Raw genomic sequence first — 21,659 nt, 5'->3', positions numbered from 1 at the left:
CCTATAAAATTTCTTACTACTTATAGCTCTATATCATATCACCCCCTTTTCACCTATGCATTGCCATCTGGTAGTCTATCTTTACCATTTCCAGTACTCTAACTACACATTAATTAAGATAGTAGATGAATCTTTATCCTTTGCAAATAATGGTGCAGTTCTTTAACCTCCACTCCTTTTTCCACATATCAATTATCATTGCTTTCTTATTTCACAAACAAAACCTCACACTACACAAACTTCTAGCATAACTACTCCTACAAACCTAAAATATAAAAATGTACAATCTTAAAAACTCTGACTTTTGGATTCTTGCAGAAAAATGGCCTTATTTCTTGTTATTTTAATCTTACTTTTGGTAATACTAAAATCTCCTAACAAATAAAGTCAGACTTTTCTTCCTGGAATAATGCTAACTTCCTTAGTATAACAACATCCAATCATTCTTGGCATAAACACAACAAAGGCATTACCTCCTCAAAATCCAAGAAATTCAAATTTCTCTTTTGTTCCTGCATTACATTACCTCTGAGGAAGTATTAATGTTATATAAATCACAAATCCATTCAACCACTGAAGTGTCTTTTTTTTTTGGGGGGGGGGGGGGGTGTTGATCCAAGGACTCTCTTAAAAATCGCTTAAAAACTCCAAAAAAGAGAGTGATTAAGATCCAATTCTCATCAATCCACTCCTCTTTTTCACAGATTTCTTCTGTTTCTGCCGTGTACTTGTTCTATAAGTATTTCCAAGTAACTGTTCATCAGAACAAGATCCTTAATTTTCCATTTTTCCATCTCTTCTAGCTCTGTCAGAATGTGCAGTAGCTAGTCACACACACCACCAAACTCTAAATTTATGGAACAAATTTTCATCCCTTTCATATATCTTTCATTCATTCATTTCATTGGTAGAGGTTCGGTGTAGTGGTGGAGACAGTCGTATAGTAGGTGTCCTCCCGTGATGAGTCTTCGGACTCCTTGGGGGGTGTCACAAATTTTTCTTTTTTTAATAATAATAACTTTATTATTATTCACATATAATATTTACAATACATACTTGCACACTAATCTGCATACAGGTATTTACACGTACTGCTAACATATATTTTTTTAATAATTTTTTTTTTGAATATAAGTACATTCTGTATATATCCATATACATTTACATTACATATATTTTTTTTTTATATTTTATTATATCTCAGATAAATTACATACATACAATAATAATTTTTTTTGTCACGTTTAAACATTTTATTATGTCTCAGATAAATTACAAACATAGATACAGTAATAATTATAATACATTACAATTGTGAATAACAGATACTTGCAAGTTAATAATATTTTTAAATAATAATAATAATAATTTTTTTTTTCTGTATAATGTATTATATTCTTTCTTTGGGAGGCATTTCTGATTTCTTCCCCAAAGCTTATCTGAGGAAGATAATAGATGGTGATGGTTTCATGGTTATGTTTCTATACTGGTCACAAGCTGTTTGTTGGTACGTGCTTGGTATCTGGAAGACTTCAACTGCTATTACAGTTTAACTTTTTTTTTTTTTTTTTTTTTTTTTTTTTTTTTTTTTTGCAAGTAGGGTTGGATTTAGACATGGTGTGTTTGTTTCTTTGTGTTCTTGTAGTGATGGTTTTTGAGAGGGAGGTTTGTCATAGGTTGTGTGTGTGTGTGTGTGTGCATGCATACATGCGTGCGTGGGGGGGGGGGGAACAGGAATTGCTCTTAATTTTCATTCTCACTATAATATTTATATAGTGCCTGTTCAAGCTCTCTGTATGTTCCTAGGTTTCTGTCATCGAACGGCAGTTTATCATGTCGGGGTACATAGAAGTTTTGGTTGGCTTTGCCGTAGTGATTGTTGTACTTATATGTTATGTAGTTTGTTGACTGTGGTCTTGTTATTTGATATATTGTTCTGGTTACTCTATAGGATGGGCTGTAGTAATGTTTTAACATGACTGTGTAGTGGCATAAGTGTTTCACCTTAAATATTTTGTGTTTTGTCCGTGCTTCCTGCATAAGTGTGGGTTGTTCCCAGAATATCAGTTTTACCATTTTATCTTGCAACCATTGTAACCTATTAAGTCTGTAGTCTGCACAGAATGTGCATGATGTGATTGCATATCTTAAAATGTTTTCACATAATGCTTTATAGATTAGTATTTTTATGTGGGTTGAAGCAATGACTTTTAATCTGTATAGTTTGCTTGCTATTATCCTAAGCTTGGTATGTAGGTAGTTTGTATGGCTATTCCAACTTTGATCAGCATCGAAGTGAAGTCCGAGATAGTGTGTTGTTTTCACCTGTGTGATGGTTGTGGTTTTAGGTTCTGCGCTTTGTGTATAGGAGGATGAATGTCAGATAGTGAGATATTTAGTTTCTATAGTCAGAGTTTGGGAGCTTTGAATATCATTAGCTTTGTTTTTCAAGGGTTCATATATATGCAGTATTCGGTTAACCAGTTAGAGATTTGATTGACGTCGTGTTGCATATTTGTGTAAGCGATATTTGCATTGTCGTGAATGGAGACTATGGCTGTGTCATCTGCATACTGGAAGATTTTACTTTTTAGGGGAAGGTGGCTTATGTTGTGTGTGTATATGTTAAATAGAATGGGAGATAGGACAGCTCCTTGCAGTACTCCACAGGTTACATGTGGAGTATCATTAGCATGTGGTGTGCTTTCTGTTTTTTATATATGCTTTAAACCACTGGAGTAGACGACCTCCAATTCCGATATGCATTCGTTTCGTTAACAAGGTTTTTGTGTGTTAGTGTGTCAAATGCTTTTGTTAGGTCAATGAATACCACTAATGTTATTCTGTTTTTATCCAATGCAGCATTTATTAGGTCTGTGAAATCTTCCAGGAGTGTTGCTGTTCCTTTATTTTTTTGAAAGCCATACTGTGTTTTGGGTATGATTTGAAATTTTTCAACGTATGTATAGAGTTTGTGATGCATGATGCGCTCCATGATTTGGTTGATTACAGACAACATAGCGATGGGTCTGTAATTACTTATAATGTTTCTTTTTCCATGTTTGTGTATACGTGTGATGAAAGCAGTCTTTAGTGTTTCAGGTATGTGTCCCGTTTCGAAGATTTTATTTAACAGTTTTTGTATAACTGGAAGTAGGTTGGTTGAGTGTTTCTTGATGTCTTTTGGTCTGATTCTGTCTATCCCTGGTCCTCTGTTAGGATTAATTTGTTGAACTGCCAGTTCTGATAGTTCTCCTTTTGTTACTGTGAGGAACCACATCGACTGGGTTGCTCATGGACCTAGTGGAGAATGTTCGTTTGTGTGAGGAAAGGTTGTTTCTTGTAGTTTTTGGACAAAGTTCACGAAGTGCTGATTAAAGTTGTTTGCCAACTGTTTGAGGGATTTGGGGTCGCAGGCAAAACCATGTTTTATTGTTTCTGAGGCAGTGGCTTTGTGTATATTGTCCAGCATTTCATTAATCAGGTGCCAAGTTTCATTTACGTCATTCTGAGCTGTTGTTAATTTGTTGCTGTAATAGTTTCTTTTTGTCGTTTTTTTAATCTATGTTGTTAGGAGATTCCATTTTCTTTTGTATTCAGCTTTTAAAGCGATATTGTTCGGCAACTTCTAAAGTTGTTTCCATAGGGCATCTTTTCTTTGTATGTCTGTTATCCATGGATTTTGTTTCGTTTGGGAGCGTATTTTTATTTTTGTTAATGCTTTGTTATATATTTTGTTAAATGCAAGTTTAAGATTATTATATACAGCTTCAGCAGAGTCTAAAGATGCTATCTGCATCCAGTCTGTTTTTCTGATTTCATCATTTACTATTGTTTCATTTAGAATGCCATAATACTGTTTTGTAGTCTCAGTGAGTTTTATGGGTTCTGGTTGTTCAGTGTGTAACTTAATGCTGTGAAATAATGGTCTGCCAGTTTGCATGTTATGACGGCTGCTGTGTGGCTGTTTGGAGGGGCCCTTATATTTACATGATCAATGCAAGATGAGGTTGTTGTATTTTTGACTATCTCTTCTCGTGTATATGACTGTATGGATGGGGTTATGTTATATGCCGATAAGACGTCTTGGTATTGTTTTGTGTTGTTATTTATGTTCCTAATGTTTATATTCATGTCTCCTATTATTATCAAGTATTTTGAGGCGTGCCTACTTCCGTGGCTGAAAGCCATCTCTTTAGTTCTTCTAGGAATTTTGTGGTGCTTAAGTTGGGTGGTTTGTATATTGCGTTTAATATCGTTTTCTTTTTTGATGTTTTTAATTTTGATGCATATGTTTTCTGTGTATTCTAATTTATAGTTTATTTCTGTTACTTCTAGTTTATGTTTGGTAAATATTATTATACCACCGGCTCATTTTGTTTGTCTGCAGTGTTTGTGTTGTTGGAAGCATGGCATTTGGTAGGTGGATGCCTTTTCGTTTGTCGTAGATGCTTCAGTCAGTATTAAAATGTCTATGTCATCTATACCTTCCTTCAGATAAGCTTGCAGGGTCAGCCAGTATTTTTGAATGCTTCTGATGTTGATGTGGAGAATAGATAGTCCTTTTTTGGGGATGTCACTTGTTTCCATTCTGTTATTGATTTCAGAATGTGGCAATTATCATGTTCCGGAGTGATTACGTCTGCTTGATGGTCTGCATTCATGTTGGTTGGTGTGCTGTTCCTTCTTTATGAAGTTGTCAATATTCCTTTTAATGTGGCAGCCTGTTGAGGTCTTCTACAGATTTTATTTCGATTGGTTTTGCGTCTTGTGTCTTTCTAAGGAATATTTTGCGGTCTCTTATCCATATAAACTGGTAATTTTTTTCTGTTTCTACTTTCTGCTTGGTAAAATAGTTTCTGATAATATGGCGTTAAGTATTCGGACAAGTATATTAGGGTATTGTTGTGGTCTCCTTTCAGATCCTTGGCTATTGGTTTTTTTAATCCTGCTAGCTTTTATAAGTGTAGTTTTTGTTGGGCTGTTGGTGAGTCGCACTACGATGGGAGAAGGACGGGAATTATTTTCTCTTTTTCTTTTTTGTGGTAACCGATGTACTGACTGGATGTCTTTTGATTCAATGGGAGAGCCAATTTTTTGGCTTAGTTGTATTACGGTGTCTCTTAGATGTTCCGTAGCAATTTCTGGGAGACCATCTATGAGGAGATCATTTTTGTACTGCTGTTGGTTTAAGAGTTAATAATAATAATAATCTTCTGCTGTATCTGTTGCAACACTCTCCCTTGTATTTCCTGAGGAGCACAATCTGCAAATCCAGTTGTGATAGCAAGCTTTTTCCCTCCTCAACTTTCTGCTCATCCATGGTAGAGATGTATTCCAAACTGGACAACCTTTCTTATATGACTTACCATGAAAAAATCACATAATTGAAAACTGAAGGTCACTGTCCTTCATTTTTTTCACCTGACTTTAGATAGTCAAATCACATTGATCTCCATCTTTAGTGGAAAATAATCAGAAAATTTCCAAACACATTCTAAAGCTGAGAGAAACCTGACTTATATACACATTTACAAGTTAAAGTATTAGAGACACAGCTAACAACAAGTGGCATGAACTAGCTAAATAGGAGTATCTTAGTTCTGGAAAAGTCTTTGATAACAGGCAAAGGCTGTAACCTAAATGACTTCTAATGGATGATGATAGTTGGAACAGGATGAATGATTATCTTGGAAATCATTACCAGCTGCACAGATGCAACGGTGTACTGGGTAAGATATATGACTAGAAAGCTGACTTGCCTGAGAGCTAGATCTTTCATCTAGATCTCAGACAGATTCCAGTACATATGCTACAAGTGGTCAAGTGACTGATGTACATCTAGAGACAGCAAAGAAATGAATATGAATGCACCATGCATCACACACACTGTTCCTAAGTGGAGTATAACAGCAGACAATTATTCAGTGCAATGCCTATCCAACAAACACAATAATAATATTTAAAAATTTTTTTTTAAAAAATCGCTAGTGGACACCAGAGAATGGGAAGAAGTTCAATTATGGATGAGGAGTCCTCAACCAAACCCAAACTTGTTCCTGTTATTTCATATAGACAGAAAGACAAGAGCATGGCAACACTAATTAAACTTAGTTATAAAGGATTTATTAATAATGTAAAGTACTGGCAGAATCAGTAACCATTCCTAAATGTCATGTAGGAATGGCTATAGGAATAAGACAGACTTTACATTAATGGTTGTTTCCTCACCCCCCCCCCACCTCCATTCAAGTTACTGGATTGCAATCTCATCGAGCATCTTTGGGATAAATGTGGTGAAATCAGTTATCTGTGACAAGATCACACTGTCCATAAATCTGATGAACTTCAGATACTCACCATGTCTGCCTCAAGTAGAATACTTGAACAGTCTTTGTGGAGCCTTATGGAGATGACAATCCAGCATAGCACAGCTATTCTGAAAGCCTACACCTACATTGCAAATAAGTATCTGTAATAAACTGGTCATTCAGTACATATTTATAATAACCCCAGCCACAACAGGCCAATACCTACAGCACATTCACGCCATGGTTAGTTTCGATAATCCAGGAACCATGCTTTATAAACTAAACATGCAATTTTTCAAATCACTTCACGTCTCCATTTAGCTGAGCAGTAGTCTCAAACTATGCAATGAAAATCCAAGACATTCAAACCCTTGCCACAATGGAATTCAAATCAACAACCTGTAGGTATGGTCTAAATTATGGCTGAAGTAATATAAGACTACAAAGCTAGCATTTTATATCTGTTAATTTTGTATGTGTACACACACACACACAATTTGGGCCAGGCAGATAGTTTTGAGGGTCATTCCATAATCAGAAACACAGCAGGGATAATTGAGTGGACACGGGTTGATTTGGATGCACTTGATTGTAAAAAATGAACATTAATGACAGTGAATCATGCCTTGTACCCATGCAGTGATGCGGATCACCAACATAAAGCCAAGAAAAGTGGAGGACATGATCTTTTGCAAGTGAAGCAAACAGTAGAAGAAGAAAAGCGGGTTGAATAATTACATCAAGGAAAGCACAGATGGGCCACTTAAGGGTCAAAAATTGTATAACTGGGAGGAGACCTCCACATCACCTTTCAGGAATGCAGAGAACTGAATGAGGCTTCTCACCTAATGTCCAATCCTCACGTTCATGCAGTGCACCCTGTTAGTAGGTATCTCCTAGGTACTGAACAAATGAGGATGGGCTGCCAATTTGGGGCTTAGCTAACCAAATTGTACTTTGTATTGGCTTAAATCACAAATGCACAGGATAGTACAACATGATGAGATTTCATGCTGACTGGGGCATCACCCAGTTAACAAGAGGCCCTGCTGTTTTCATCAGGGAACCAGGGTAAACAGTGAAATGTCAGCTACTGGAACAAACTCCAACTCAATATCTAGAAGAAGAATAAACCCAACATCAGAAAAACTGAAGATAGGACCCATCAATATAAGGAGTATTAATGGAAAGGAAAACGAATTTGCAGAAGAATTGGAAAAGTACCATGTGGACATAAAAGGCATTACAGAGACAAGGAAAACAAAAACAGGTGAGATATTACTAATTAATAACTACAGAATGCTATTTTCAGGCAATATTGATCAAGGAAAGGAAGGAGTAACAATAATATTCATCACCAAATATGAAGATAAATTCTTGATTGGAAGACAGTTTCAAGTGGAGCATGTGGGCAAACTTCAAATTGGGGAAATGGACGATGAAACTTATTTGTGCCTATGGAAGAAGCAGAGGAATTTTTCGAGTCATTAAATAGGAAGCTGACATAAAGAAAATGGAAAAAGTAGTCCTTGTAGGAGACCTGAACAGCAGAGTAGGAAATGAATCTCACAAGGCATATAAGAACATTTTAGGAAAATTTGGAGAAAAGGGCTAAGCTAATAATAATCATAAGTATTTACTGGACTTAGTTACTGCTCAGGACACAGACCAGTCATTATTAACCGTGTTTCAACATTAAGATGTGCAAAAGTTCACATGAAGAGGAGAGGAGACAACAACAAAAAAATAAAATAAAATAAGCCTCATTCACTACATTATTGTTGATAGTGATATCATAAGGCTGGCTCAGGATACAAGAGTGTACACGAGATTTGAAATTGGAAGTGACCATTACTTAGTACTTAGCAGGATAAAAATGGATATCACATTGAAAAGAACAGTATGTAAGAAAGTTATCACGAAAGTGGCAAAATGGTCTGGAGGCTATTAAAGTTTAGAAATGGAGAAAAGAGTTCTGTAAAAGGAATCAAGATGATAAAGGTGACATGAAAACTGAAGGTAAAGATATCCTAGATGCTTGGAGTAATTACTCTGAAAGACTGTTAAAAGAACCAAGCAGTGAAGAGAACCATACTAGAAAATTTTCAAGAGGAATGCAAAGAGGAGTACAAATCAATATGTGAGGTAGGAAAAGCTGTCAAAAATTGTAATGTAGAAAGGTAGCTGGTAAATAGATGATATTCGACCAGAAATGTTTAAGTATGGAGGTATAAACATTTTGCAGTGGCTACACTGCATAGTTCAGAAGGCTTGGGCAGAGGGTCGAATTCCCAATGATTGGAGTGGAGCTCTCATAGTACCCATCTTAGTAGAGGAATTTCTGTTCCAGTGTTCCAGGTAAGATTTATGTAAGCATACTTGAAAAGAGGTTGAGAAAGACTATGAAAGTTTGGAAACTTGGAGAACAAGCTGAGTTCTGGCAAAATAGAGGTTGTCAAGATCAGAATTTCACTTTAAGACAAATAGTTGAGAAATGTGGGAATATGACAAGGATCTGTACTTACGTTTTGTAGATCTGCAAAAGACATATGACAAGGTGCCCAGAGAAAAGCTTTTCAAAAATAAATGCTACAGTTGTATGGGATGAATGGAACATTATACAGAGCAACATAGTCTATATTTAAGCTGTCAGACAGCAGTTACACTTGAAAGAAACAGGAATTGGTTTGAGGTAAAAGCAGGGGTATGACAAGGATGCGTATTATCTCCAGTCTTATTCATCGTTTATATGGATCACATTATGAAAGAAAGTGGTATTAAACCACTTTTTCATAAAGCCACAAAGAGCTAAGTTGGAGATGTCCAACTTAGCTCTTTGCTTTATGCAGATGATGTGGTACTCCTAAACGCATCTAGTGCAAGTCTCCAGGATTCTTTAATCAAATTGAATAACAGCTGTAACAAATTTGGCATGAAAATTAGAAATAAAAAGACCAACACTATGAAAATATGGAGGAACATAGAAAAATTCAGCTGCATTCTGAATGGAGATTCTGTAGAAAAAGTAAAACATTTCAGGTATTTATGCACAGTTTAAGTGAAAATGGCAGGTTAAATAATTTGGAAATAGACAACAAAATGAGCAAAGTTGGTATGGTGGGTAGGCAACTGAATAAATTTATATGGAATAAGAGAGAAATCAGCCAAAACTAGCATTAGAATACAAGACAGTGTTCAAACCAGTTTTAAGTTATGCATCTGAGAGTTGGGTTAGAAATAAACCACTTGATCAAATACTAGAAACCACACATGAGGATTCTGAGAAAAAAATAGGTGAGTGAAATGAGGAGTCATATCCAAGAAGTAGGGTTAGTGGAACTTGTTCTAGAAACAGAAATGAGCTAGAGTGTATGTTTACAAATGCTAGAAGTATTCTACAGTTGAATGAGGATGATATTCTGACAGGAAAAGAGATAGAGAGATACGTAGTCTTTCATGAAGACAGATAAGGTAAAAAAGGGGAAGAGTATTATTGATGATGGCAGGGTATTGCAATAGACCTCGTAATGTGGAAGGCAGACAGATGGAAATGTGTAGACAAACTGGTCTGGCTAATAAGAAAAGGGTAATCACTATGTGCGATTTCAATTATGGAAATATTGACTGGAATGAAGAGACAGCATCAAGAACCATCATCATCATCAAATTCCTGCCATGTACCCTCAAGGGGTGTACAGGATATGATAGTACTACATGAAAAATTTACATCATTACTAACTTCCTATGTATAATTTAACTCCAGATCAGTCTGTTACTTGTCAAGACTCCAATATAATCAGATCTTATATTTCTGTCGTCCAAGGCACGTTGAACCGTATCAATCCACCTATATCTTGGTCTTACTCTGGGCCGTTTTCCTGCCAACCTGGAAGAGAACACTTGTTTTGCTAATCTTTCCTCACCCATTCTGTTTAAGTTACCATAGAGCTGAGATTAGCTCTGCTAACGCATTCCTGGATGCTGACAATGTCAAATTCTTTCCTAATTTCCTCATTTTTAATCCGATATTGCCACTAATGCCATCTGTCAAACCGCTAATCTTTCTCAGGACTCACATATCTATGGTCTCGAGTCTTTGGTCAAGTGTTTTATTTCTGACCCAGCTCTGAAATCCATAAGTTAAAACTGGTTTGAACACTGTCTTGTATAGCTAATTTAGTGTTCTGACTAATTTCTCTCTTATTCCATATGAATTTATTAAATTGACTTCCTACCATACCAGCTTTGTTGATTCTGTTGTCTATTTCCATATTTATTTTACCATCTTCACTAAAAATCGTGCCTAAGCAGCTGATATGTTTTACTTGTTCCACAGGTTCTCCATTCACAACGCAGTTGACATTTTCAACGATTCTGCCTATTTTCATTGTCTTTGACTTTTTAATGCTGACCTTCATACCACAACTATTACAATAGTTATTTAATTTAGTCAGGGAATCTTGCAGACTTGTAGCAGATTTATTTAGAAGTATAACATCGTCTGCATAAAGCAAAGAGCTGACATCAACATCTCCAATTTTTATATCAGGTTTAATACCACTTTCCTTCATAATATGATCCAATGAATAACAGAGGGGATAATATACACCCTTGTCTTGCACCAGATTTAACGTTAAACCATCTTCCTGTACTTCCTTCAATCCTAAATGCTGATTTTCAACTCAAATAAAGAACTAAGTATTGCTTGATATAATAATCCACTGACACCATATAACTGTAGCGTATTGAATAGCTTCTCTCTTGGCACCCTGTCATATGCCTTTTCCAAATCGACAAAACTTAAATACAGATCTCTGTTATATTTCCATTATTTCTCGACTATTTGTCGAGAAGTGAAGATCTGATCCTGACAGCTCTATTTGGCCTGAATCCAGCTTGTTCTTCACCAAGCTTTTCTTCCACAATTCTTCTCAGCCGTTTCTCAAGTATACTATCATAAATCTTACCAGGAATACTCAATAGTGAAATACCTCTGTAATTATGACATTCAGTTTTATTTCCCTTTTTATATATGGGTACTATGACAGCTCTACTCCAATCATCGGGAATTCGTCCCTCTGTCCAGGCCTTCTGAACTATGCAGTGCAGCCACTGCAAGACTTTTATACCACCATACTTCAGCATTTCTGGTCGAATATCATCTACTCCTGCTGCCTTTCCATATTTTAAGCACTTGATGGCTTTTTCTACTTCAAGTATGGATATGTATTTCTGACTATATGCCTGTTGAGTGTTTTTTTACCACTGTGCTATCACTGCTTGTTTCATTTAGCAATTTTTCAAAGTAATTACTCCATTCTTCAAGGATATCTTTTTCTCCTGTTTTCATGTCACCTTTATCATCTCTAACTACTTTTACAGCACTCTTTCCTCCATTTCAAGCTTCTTCAGCAAACTCCAGAATATCTTGCCACCTTCTTGATATTTATTTTCTATGTTCTTGCCAAAGTACTCCCATGACTTTTGTTTAGCTAGTTTTACACAGTGTTTAGCTTTCTTACATTTGTCTCTGTATTCTCTAAGAGCACAAGCTAACTTACTTGCCAGGAACTTTTGATATTCTTTTTTCTTTTCCTTCACTGCCTCTTTTACTTCCTGTATCTACCATGGAGTTCTGATTTTTCTATCCTTGTAGACAACCTCACCACATGCCTCTCTGACTGAATCAATCAGAGTTTTCTTCAAGGTTTGGTTCCTGTTCTCAAACTCTTTCATTTTTTTTTTTCAATAATCTTTGTGTATTTTAGTCTACAGTTCAAATTCTGAGAGCTGCTCAACTTTTGTTCGATTTAAAACTTTCTTACAATATATTATTTTCAATATTAAATTCAATTTTATCCTGCTGAAGACTAAACAGTGACCACTTCCAATTTCAAATCCTCTGTACACTCTGGTATCCTGAGTGTACAGAGGATTTGAAATTGTAATGTTTTCTCCCTGAGTGTGCAGGGAGAAAACATTACTATCAACAATAACATAATCAATGAGCCTTTTCTTATTCCTTGCCTCTTCTCTCCATGTGAATTTGTGCACATTTTTAGGTTGGAACATGGTGTTGGTAATTACCAGTCCATGTCCTGAGCAGAAATCCAACAGATATTTGCCGTTATTATTAGCTTTGCTTTTCTCCAAATTTTCCCAAAATATTTTTGTATGTCTGACAATCACTTCCTACTCTGCTATTTAGATCCCCAACAAGGACCAACTTTTCATTTTTCATTGTGTCAGCGGCTTTTTCTAAAGTCTCAAAAAATTCCTCCACTTCTACCTTAGTAGAACCTTCTGTGGGACCATAGGCACAAATAAGTCTCATTGTCCAGTCCCCCATTCTGATATTTGCCCATATCACTCTACTTGAGACTGCCTGCCATTCAAGAAGATGCGCCTCGTATTTAGTGTTGAATACTATGGCTACTCCTTGTTTACCTTAATTGTCATTGCCTGAATATAACATTTTGTATTTATTGCTCGGAAAGATCGCACCAGTTTTTGTCTTATTTGTTTCAGTCACCCCAATTATGTCGATCTGGAACTTATCTAATTCCTCAGCCAACTCCATTTCTTTGCCATTCAGACTTTTTATGTTGATAGTACCGATCTTCAACTCTGGTGATATTGAATTGGAGTGTGTTTTAGTAGTATGTGTTTTAGTAAAACACATGAGTGTTTTACTAAAACACACAAAAGGAGTGTGTTTTAGTAAATCAAGTAGCTGACTTTTCGCTGTTCGCCCTGGTTCCCTGGCAAAAACAACAGGGGCCTTGTTTAACCGGGCGATGCCCCAGCCAGCATGAAATTTTGTCATGCTGTACCATCATTTTGTATTTTGGTTTGAGCCAATAAGAATACAATTTGGTTGGTTAAATCCCAAATTTCTAACCCATCCTCATTCTTTCAGTATCCAGGTGGATACCCAACAGGGTGCATCACGAGAAGGTGAGGATTGGACATTAGGTTAGAAGCCCATCAAGAACCAAAGAGAATGAACTTGATTTTTTAAGTGACAACTAACTTAAGCAGTACATAAGAGAGGCCACATGTGAATTTAGTCTTGGATTTGATTATCTAATCAGAAGATGTTGTAAATGAAGTCTCACATCTTCCTCCAGTTGGTGAAAATGACCATGAAGTGATCACTTGGGTAGTGGCCACTCATAGGTCTTTTGTGAGACAGGATTATATGCAGAACTATAAGGCTAGTGATTATAATAAACTCTGGAAGTGGCTTGCAGTGATATCATGGAATGAAGAATTGCATGGAATGGAAATCAATGGTACTTAGACAGGGGGCTTGAAATTTCATGGACAGTTTGCTGAAATCGAGAACACAGCAGATTATGGGAATGATGTGGAGAACACTGATGTGTAAAGTAAGGATGTTTTGATTCCATTGTACAAGGCATTGATCAGGCCACATATAGATTACTGTGCACAGATTTGGTTGCCACGTATTCTAAAGGATGATGAGATGTTTTTAAAGGTGATTGACTAAGTTGGTTTCCGGTCTCTGGAATGTGGAATATGAGGACAGGTTGAGAGAATACAAATTACTGAGCCTGGTAGATAGTAGGAAAAGGGAGACACGATTGAGATGTATAAGTTGGTAAGGGATAATTACCAGATTAACGTGGAAGAGATTTTTCATAGAATATCTGGAGTTTGGGAGGGGGGGGGGTAAGAGGCAATCCCTGGAAGATGTATAAGGTGAATATGAGCAATAGAGTAAGGAATAGATTTTTTTGCATGGAGAGTGATGGGTGATTAGAATGCACTGCCTGAGAGTGTGGCGAGGCGAGTGTAGGGATAGTGAATGCATTTAAGTCTAGGTATGGTGAGCTGTCCTTTTGAGAGTAGGACCTCCCACGATGAATCTTGACTCGATGGAGGTCTGTTGATGGTAATAATAATAAAAACTGACCCAAGTATAGGGATCTAGAGATTGTAATTCGACGACTTTGGAGCAAGAAAGCAACAACAATTTCAATTGTCATAGGAGCACCTGGAACAATACCAAGAACATCTACGAAACATCTGGAAAAGTTAAGTCTCCCAGATATAACACCATATCAATTCCAGGAAACTGCATTTTTAGGGACAACCAGATTTTACGACAATATCTAGTCAATTCTTAGGCCATTGGATAAGGCCCTAATTGGACTAATTTGTCAGTCAAAGAATTCATTATTCTATTTTATGTTTCTTGTTACTCTTTAATTGTGAACTCTGTTAACTGAATATAATACTAAAGGATTAAACAATAATATAATTTCTTGGCAAGTATAGTTGACTTTGTAACTAAATGAAAGTTGTTTTTTTTTTTTTTCATTGATCCAAAAATAATGTCAATATAGTAATTGCTTCTAGAATTGCTACTATCCCACCTGCTTCCATCAGTACTTGGTTCATTTTTTTTTTCATGAAAGATGCTTTTATGAAATTACGAGTGGCGGCCGGTAAAAATTTTAAGTGGGGGGAAGGGCTGCATATACAAAATTAAAAAAAATAAAATAATTCATTTTTTTCTAATCAGTAACCAATTTATTAATAAATAAATTTACATATTAAAAATTGCTTTATTAAAAATATTTCACCCTCACCACGAACACGCACCAATAATAAAAGTTTCGTATCTCACAGAAATAACGCCCGCAAGCATACGATACACTGCCCAAACGAGCAGTGGCGGAATCACTGGTAACGTGCAATGAGAATCGCAAACGAATATCGGCGAGACCAGCTGCAATTGGCCTAACGTGATAATTCCGACACTGCGTTAGATGGCAGCGCAATCTAAAGCGTTAATCGAACAATTCCAATTCTTAACTATTCAATCAATGTCAAAATAAGCTGTAACCTTTAATATGTTGTTATTATTTATAAACACAAATAAAATTTAATTTTTTCATTTTTTCCTTGGGGTTGCTGCAGTGTAGCAGTGCTTATGTACGAGCCGTCACTGAAAATTACAATAATATAGAGCATAAATTTTGAAGAATGTGTAATTTTCGAAGTATATTCTTCACCATTTCATTTTTCGTCATTATTCATTATGACGCCAAAATGGCTCTATATTCAGGTTATTCGTTTTGTGGAACTTCTGGTTGAAAAGGGGGGGCATTTTTTTCCTTTTTTTTTTTTTATCAATTTTGTTAGCAACTTTAGAATGGGGATGGGGTAATAAAAAAATCTGGAAAACGGCGCTAGATAATTTACTAATAAGCTCTAAAAAAATTGGGAAAATCATCCCCACGATCGATTACTTACATATTGGTTCTTAAATAATTAATTCTGGCTGATTATATATATATATATATATATATATATAATTTAACTAGTTCTCGAGATGCTTATTTAAAACAGTAAACAGTGCTTCACGCGCTACAAAAACGCTATCGATTATGTTATCTCATCCCTAATCAACGTTATATAAACAAGAGGTTAGATAAATATCCTTAACCACAGTTCACATATTCTGTTAGTAGATAGCATTTTAATATTCCCTTAGTAACATTTAACTTTACAATATCTTATATCGTGTACGAGAGCATGCCCTCGACACTGAACTATTCTTACTTAGCGGTGTAATAAATCTCAAAAAGAGATAACAGACATGCACGATTTCTGGAACTAAATTATGAATAGTTCTCGCAGCGTCTACAAATGAACAAAGGCGAAGATAACATCGCAGAAATTAATAATTTTATTACCAGATATTTTTCTCTCTGGCTTTGTTTATTTTCATTCAAACATCCCCCCCCCCGTCAACCAGTCTGTTTGTTTACACGCATTTCTAATGTCATGTCATGTGTAAGTGTGGCAATATAAGAGAAAAAATAACGTATATCAAAGAACAACCGTGAGTGGCTTTAGATGATGGAGAAACTTACCACTCAAAGGCTGTAAACTAACATGTTTAGAAGCGCGAGAAGATTTAGGATATCGGCAATGTTGGGACCATGGGAGGAATGTATACAAATGAGTGCGCGAGTTCAACTGAAAGAAACTATTTTATATGTTCTACATGATAATAAAATTCGTCATTTTACTGTTTTGTTGACTATCATAAGGGAGTGAGGAAAATAATGTGTCACTAGTAAAAGAGCGTCAATCTTCCTAAAGAGGGCAGAGTTTAACTATGCATGGTGTTTATCATTAGGAGAATGTCAAAGAATGTCTTCTATGTCAAAGAAAGATACTATTTTTCTTTGACATAGAAGCTTTAAAGTAAATTAATGTTTTCTAAAGAAAAAAGATGCGAGGAACTTATTATAGCAGTAATGCCGGTAAAAAATATTAAAGTTCACTTTTCTTTTGGCATACAAAACTTTGCAAATAGATATACAATGTTCAAAATCATTGATGAATCAAAGCTGGGTATGGATTTTAAACTCGCAGGTCGCATATATTTAGCACACTAGCATTTTCACGTGATTTGCTATGCGTATTCAACACCAGAAGCGACAGAATACGAGATTAACAAAGAACGTGGAAGATCACGGAAGAAAATTTTTCATTTCTCCATTTATTCGTATTTCCGAGATAACTAGACAGTGACAAATGGTTTGGAGAATGCAAATTTTGCGTTTGTTCCCAAGTACAATAACATCTCACTTTTTCAATTACTCTCTCGTCTGTCTTAAACATGATATACTTTTAAGTGACCAGATATCTCGTATTACATGTCAAAAATAATGCAATAACACTAGACCTTTCTTTTTTGATCTTCTCTTGCTCAAAATTTTCATAACTCAATAAATCATTCTGAGCTTCTTTTTTTTTTTTTACTTTCTTTCCTCAAATTCTAAATGTCAAAAGTCCATCAGGCAGTTAGAATTATGGAAATTCAACACAGCTGGGAAGTTATGGAATTAGTTCACTAGTACTTTCAGCAGACGATTTTCATCGCCCAACATTTTCATATCAATCGAGACTGCCAATTGTTCACTGAGAAAGCTCACGTGAGGCATGAAAACAATCGTGGCTCCCGAGAAGGAATCCGAGTTTATGTAACCTGAATCACTCATAGCACTAATGTGCTATCGGTCACCTACCTTTTATGGGTGAGAATGCCTCCTACCCCAAAAATCTTCTTCAGTGAACTAATTCCATAACTTCCCAGCTGTGTTCGATACCTGGCTGTAAAACTTCTTTTAAATCAGACTGCTCAGCAGGGACAATCACTGAATAATTATCCCCTCTTACTGGCTCATTCCACTCCCTAGAACGCAGAAGTTTAGTTTTCACTGTGACGGGTCTATGTCTGTATTTGCTTCGAACACTTCCATGATATTCAATTAAGGATATTTTGTTATTCTCATTAAGGCGGTTGAACAGGATTCAAAACCTGGGCCTTCCAACTTCAAAAGAGTTCTTAACAATTATGAATCGTAGCGAAGTTGCAAGTAATGTTCATGAACCTAATGAACTTAGTAACACAGCTTTTGTCATTTTATGTATCCTTTTCGTTGTATCTTTACTTGTTAGTAAAGATACAGATAAAAAAAAAAAAAAAGAAAGAAAGAAGAGGAGAAATCAAGATACAGAAAAAACTATATACAACTATATTTTCGAAACACTTCCCATTGTATATTTTCCCCCTCACTTGTATGGCTATATGCAATGATTGTATTGGTGTCGGAAGATAGAGAGAACGATTCATCCTTTTACACGCTTATATACATTAAATCTGTAAATATTTTATTTTAAAAGACGAAACTACATGAATGCGTTTGTCTTTTTAATCTGTGATATTACACAGAGGACGTATAAAGATTCCATAGAAGAGGGGATGATTTCAAAATTCAGAAAAAACTTAATTGCGCGTGAAAGGGCAACAAATAAAAGTCAACCATTCACACCAGAACAGAGTCAAAGACGGAGGAAACAAGAACAGCAAGAAAGAAAATAATAATAATAATTCATGGGTTGGTTATCAATTTTAACATTCATTCCAATTTCCGATATTCATGAAAACTGCTTTAATTAAATAACTCTGCCGTTTGATTACGCATGTCCTTTGAGCTGAACTTCGACTTTTCCAAAACAACACAGGTCACACAAGGAAAGATCTAGTTTTAATTTTTTTTTTCCCTTCTAAAATTCTGGATTCAAGTTGTTTTCTTCTTCTTCACTCAAGATTCTTTGAGACCGTATTCGTAAAAACTTAGCTTTCCCCTTTGTTTATAGTGTAAAAATTCCTGTCGCCGTTTCTGTGTTCCATATTCAACTCTTCCGCTAACGTTTCATTGTCACCAAGTAGTTCGTTCACATTTTCTCCTGAGCGTCTTCAAATGCCTTACATAACCTTCATGTTTCGGTAGCTATGCTCTCTCATTAGCAAGAAATATATCCCCTCGTGCTTCAATTTTTATTTTATTTTTTAATTATTTACTTATTTTTATGTTTTATCAAGCATTACTATAAAGATGAAAAATCGTGTATAAGAAAATCATAACCTTGACGCTACGAATTATGGTTCTCCATGTGAATGGGAGAAGGCTCAACGGTAACAAGTATTTATTGACTGGTTATGAATGGTCAACGTCTGGACCTGCGCGCGCAGCCTCAGTAGCCACACCTAATATAACAAACAGTAGATATCTTTTCCTAAGCGCTTCCATCTCATATACCAAACATTTCAAAGCAATTACTACTTTCCCGCAGCTTCTCTCGTTATTAATATCCTCTCAATTACTCCCTACCTTTTCAAAAATGCACTAAACTAAACCGTCAATGAATCGATGCACAAGTGACAATAACGACTAATCAACAGATTCTAAAAATAAAAATTTAACATTCCCACTTTATTAACTAGAAGTGAACCATTCATATCAATGGCATTACCGATTTATGCACATGAGAATCAAAATACTACTAATGGTAATTTGCAACCTTTTACTACAATTTGTGCGCAAGTATTGAGCAACAAGGGGCAATTTCCTGGCTATTACACGCTGATGAGTGGTGATTTTCCACCGCTCTTTGTGTTCGCAATGGAACAGGGTTGCCACGTCTAGCAAAGCAATATTCTTTTCAGTCTCATGGCCAACTGGCATTTAAAATACAGTTGGTCGTGTCTGTCGTTCTACGTAAGAATAAAATAGGAAGTTTATATTGAAACTTGTTAAAGTAAATCGAATAAGCGCTTCACATCCTTCTCCTCCCTTTCTGCATTCTCACGCTTTTCTATCTTGCAATACTATCAACAGTAACGCAACTGTAGTTCCATTAAGAAGAAAGAATCTGTCAGGAAGTGACGATATGCCAACTGGGTCGTATCCAGATGAGGCGGAAGTGTTACACGACTCTTGAGATTACGGAACATTTAATAACAGCTCTCGTTCCTCGTGTTTCACGTTACGGCCTTGGACTTGTAGTTCCCACCTGGTGACCTTCACGACCGTAGTGTTGGACGTAAGCCAGAGAGCAGGTCTGTTCCGACCAGTTTAGCGAAGGCGGGTCGGTGGATGGGAAACGCAACGCGTCCATTTTGTGTAACATACTGTACTTGCTTTTTTCTGTATTTTTTTTTATGAGTAGGTTGAAAAAAATACTTTCATCTCATGTTTTAGTTGTTAATACATGGAAACTACTTCGTCATTTAAATAACAACCGAAGAAAATATGTCTACGTTAATACGAATATAACCGGTTTGAAGTTTCGACGCAGAATAAAGTAGAGGCAGAACGGGTGTACCCACAGTAAATTAAATCCCTAATGTGCAGACACTATCGATGAAGTTGTTCAGTATAAATTACTATAAAGGCAAAGGTAGAATACAACAGATGGTTCACCGCCGTTGTTAGGATCGATCGGTGCTTAATAATTACCTCGAAGAATGTTAGACGTAACCAAAGGTGATGCCTCTTTATCCCGGAATGTGGCTAAAAATAAGAAAAGACGCAGATTTCGCAATGCATATGCTTTTTTGCATATGCATTGCAATACATTTGCATATGCTTAATTTGGACTCGTTAAATAATTCTGCCGGCACGCTATTGTGATAGATCGATGGAAATTTGTAAATTCTAGCCATGGCCAAAGGCTTCATTTCGGCGATATTAAATAGATAGAAATGGGAAATATTATTTCATAGCCAAATAAAAAAAAAATAAAAAATAAAAAAAAATTGAAGTTTCAAAACTGATCAGAGAGCTTATGAGAATACACTCCTCGGTGCTGGCTTGCACTACTTAAAGGCACTGTCCAGGCAAACAGTCGTGTTTTTGATTTTATTTTTTATGTTGAGCCCATACGAGACGTTGGTTGATCAACCTATAGTACGTTAGTACCGTGTTATTTGATAAAGTTTTCACTGGCCTGACTATTTCGAACTGTTGGTTCTCATCCGTGACCAGGCAGAAACCTTAAGAGAGCAAGAACCCTCAATTCAAAACTGCAAATGTCAAAGAATTATATTTTACATAAATGAACTTTCGGTCGGTGCGTAAATTGTAAATAATCAAAGGAAGAAGAGCATTTTGGCTGTGATGTTAAATGGATAGAAATAAGGGATATTAAAGATCCCATTTCAAACTTATTTTTCCTTCTTCTTCGGCTATGAAATAAGGATGGATCTTTCATACTTCTTTTTCTATCTATCTATCTATATCCAGCCAATGCATTTAATTTAAATAATGGCAATCCCTTATATTTAGGCTGACCATATTTCCTTGAGACAAAAACAGGACGACGGTTATGTAATATTCCGTATTCATGAAAAGGTAAGACGATAAAAAAGTTTGATTACATAAACCCATTATTTTTGCCAAGTCTTTTGCAACCACCAAAATTGGTGATCGTGTTATCTGCACACAAAACAACAATTTTGTTTTGTAAGGCAAATTTGTATAGCACACTGCCGATCGGATGTTTCCCTGGGTAAGAAAATAAAGTCTATAATTTTGTCTTCAACACCACAATTTGGCAAAGAGTACCGACTACAAAAAGTTTGATGTATTTAAACTGACTGTAATGCTTTTCGTTTTATTCAAATCCTCTATTGCTAAGCACAATAATGTTGATAAAACATTGGTAATTATTGCTTCTGATTTGGTCCGTGCTGAAGAATTTTGGTTCATAAATTTTATTCATCAATGTCGACAAGCAGTCATTTGCGGGAAAACTTTGACCGTGCCCGCACAGTATGATAAGCGACAAGAGCTTCACTTGATGCAATTTTATCGCTTTCACTATCACCATCACGTCTCACTATAAACGAGCTGGTGTTTTTAACTGAAGCTAGAGTCTTTTCATCATCCTTATGTTTCTGCTACGTAGATGTTGGTTGATGTCATTTCTGCCTCCATAATCAACGGAAAAATAGAC

The 21,659-nt window shown here is 35.9% G+C and overlaps 1 protein-coding gene across 2 annotated transcripts in view; it reads right to left on the bottom strand.

The window, feature by feature from the left end:
- The window catches only part of LOC150092575 (dual specificity protein phosphatase CDC14C-like), a 301,512-nt gene that overhangs the window by 125,496 nt on the left and 154,357 nt on the right, over positions 1-21,659 (bottom strand). The gene's annotated exons all lie outside the window — the stretch shown is intronic.

Source organism: Typopeltis vanoorti, chromosome 25 (assembly GCF_054136105.1).
Source record: "Typopeltis vanoorti isolate ZY-2024b chromosome 25, IOZ_Tvanoo_1.0, whole genome shotgun sequence".
Lineage (NCBI taxonomy): Eukaryota > Metazoa > Arthropoda > Arachnida > Uropygi > Thelyphonidae > Typopeltis > Typopeltis vanoorti.
This window is presented reverse-complemented; position numbering and strand designations above follow the sequence as displayed.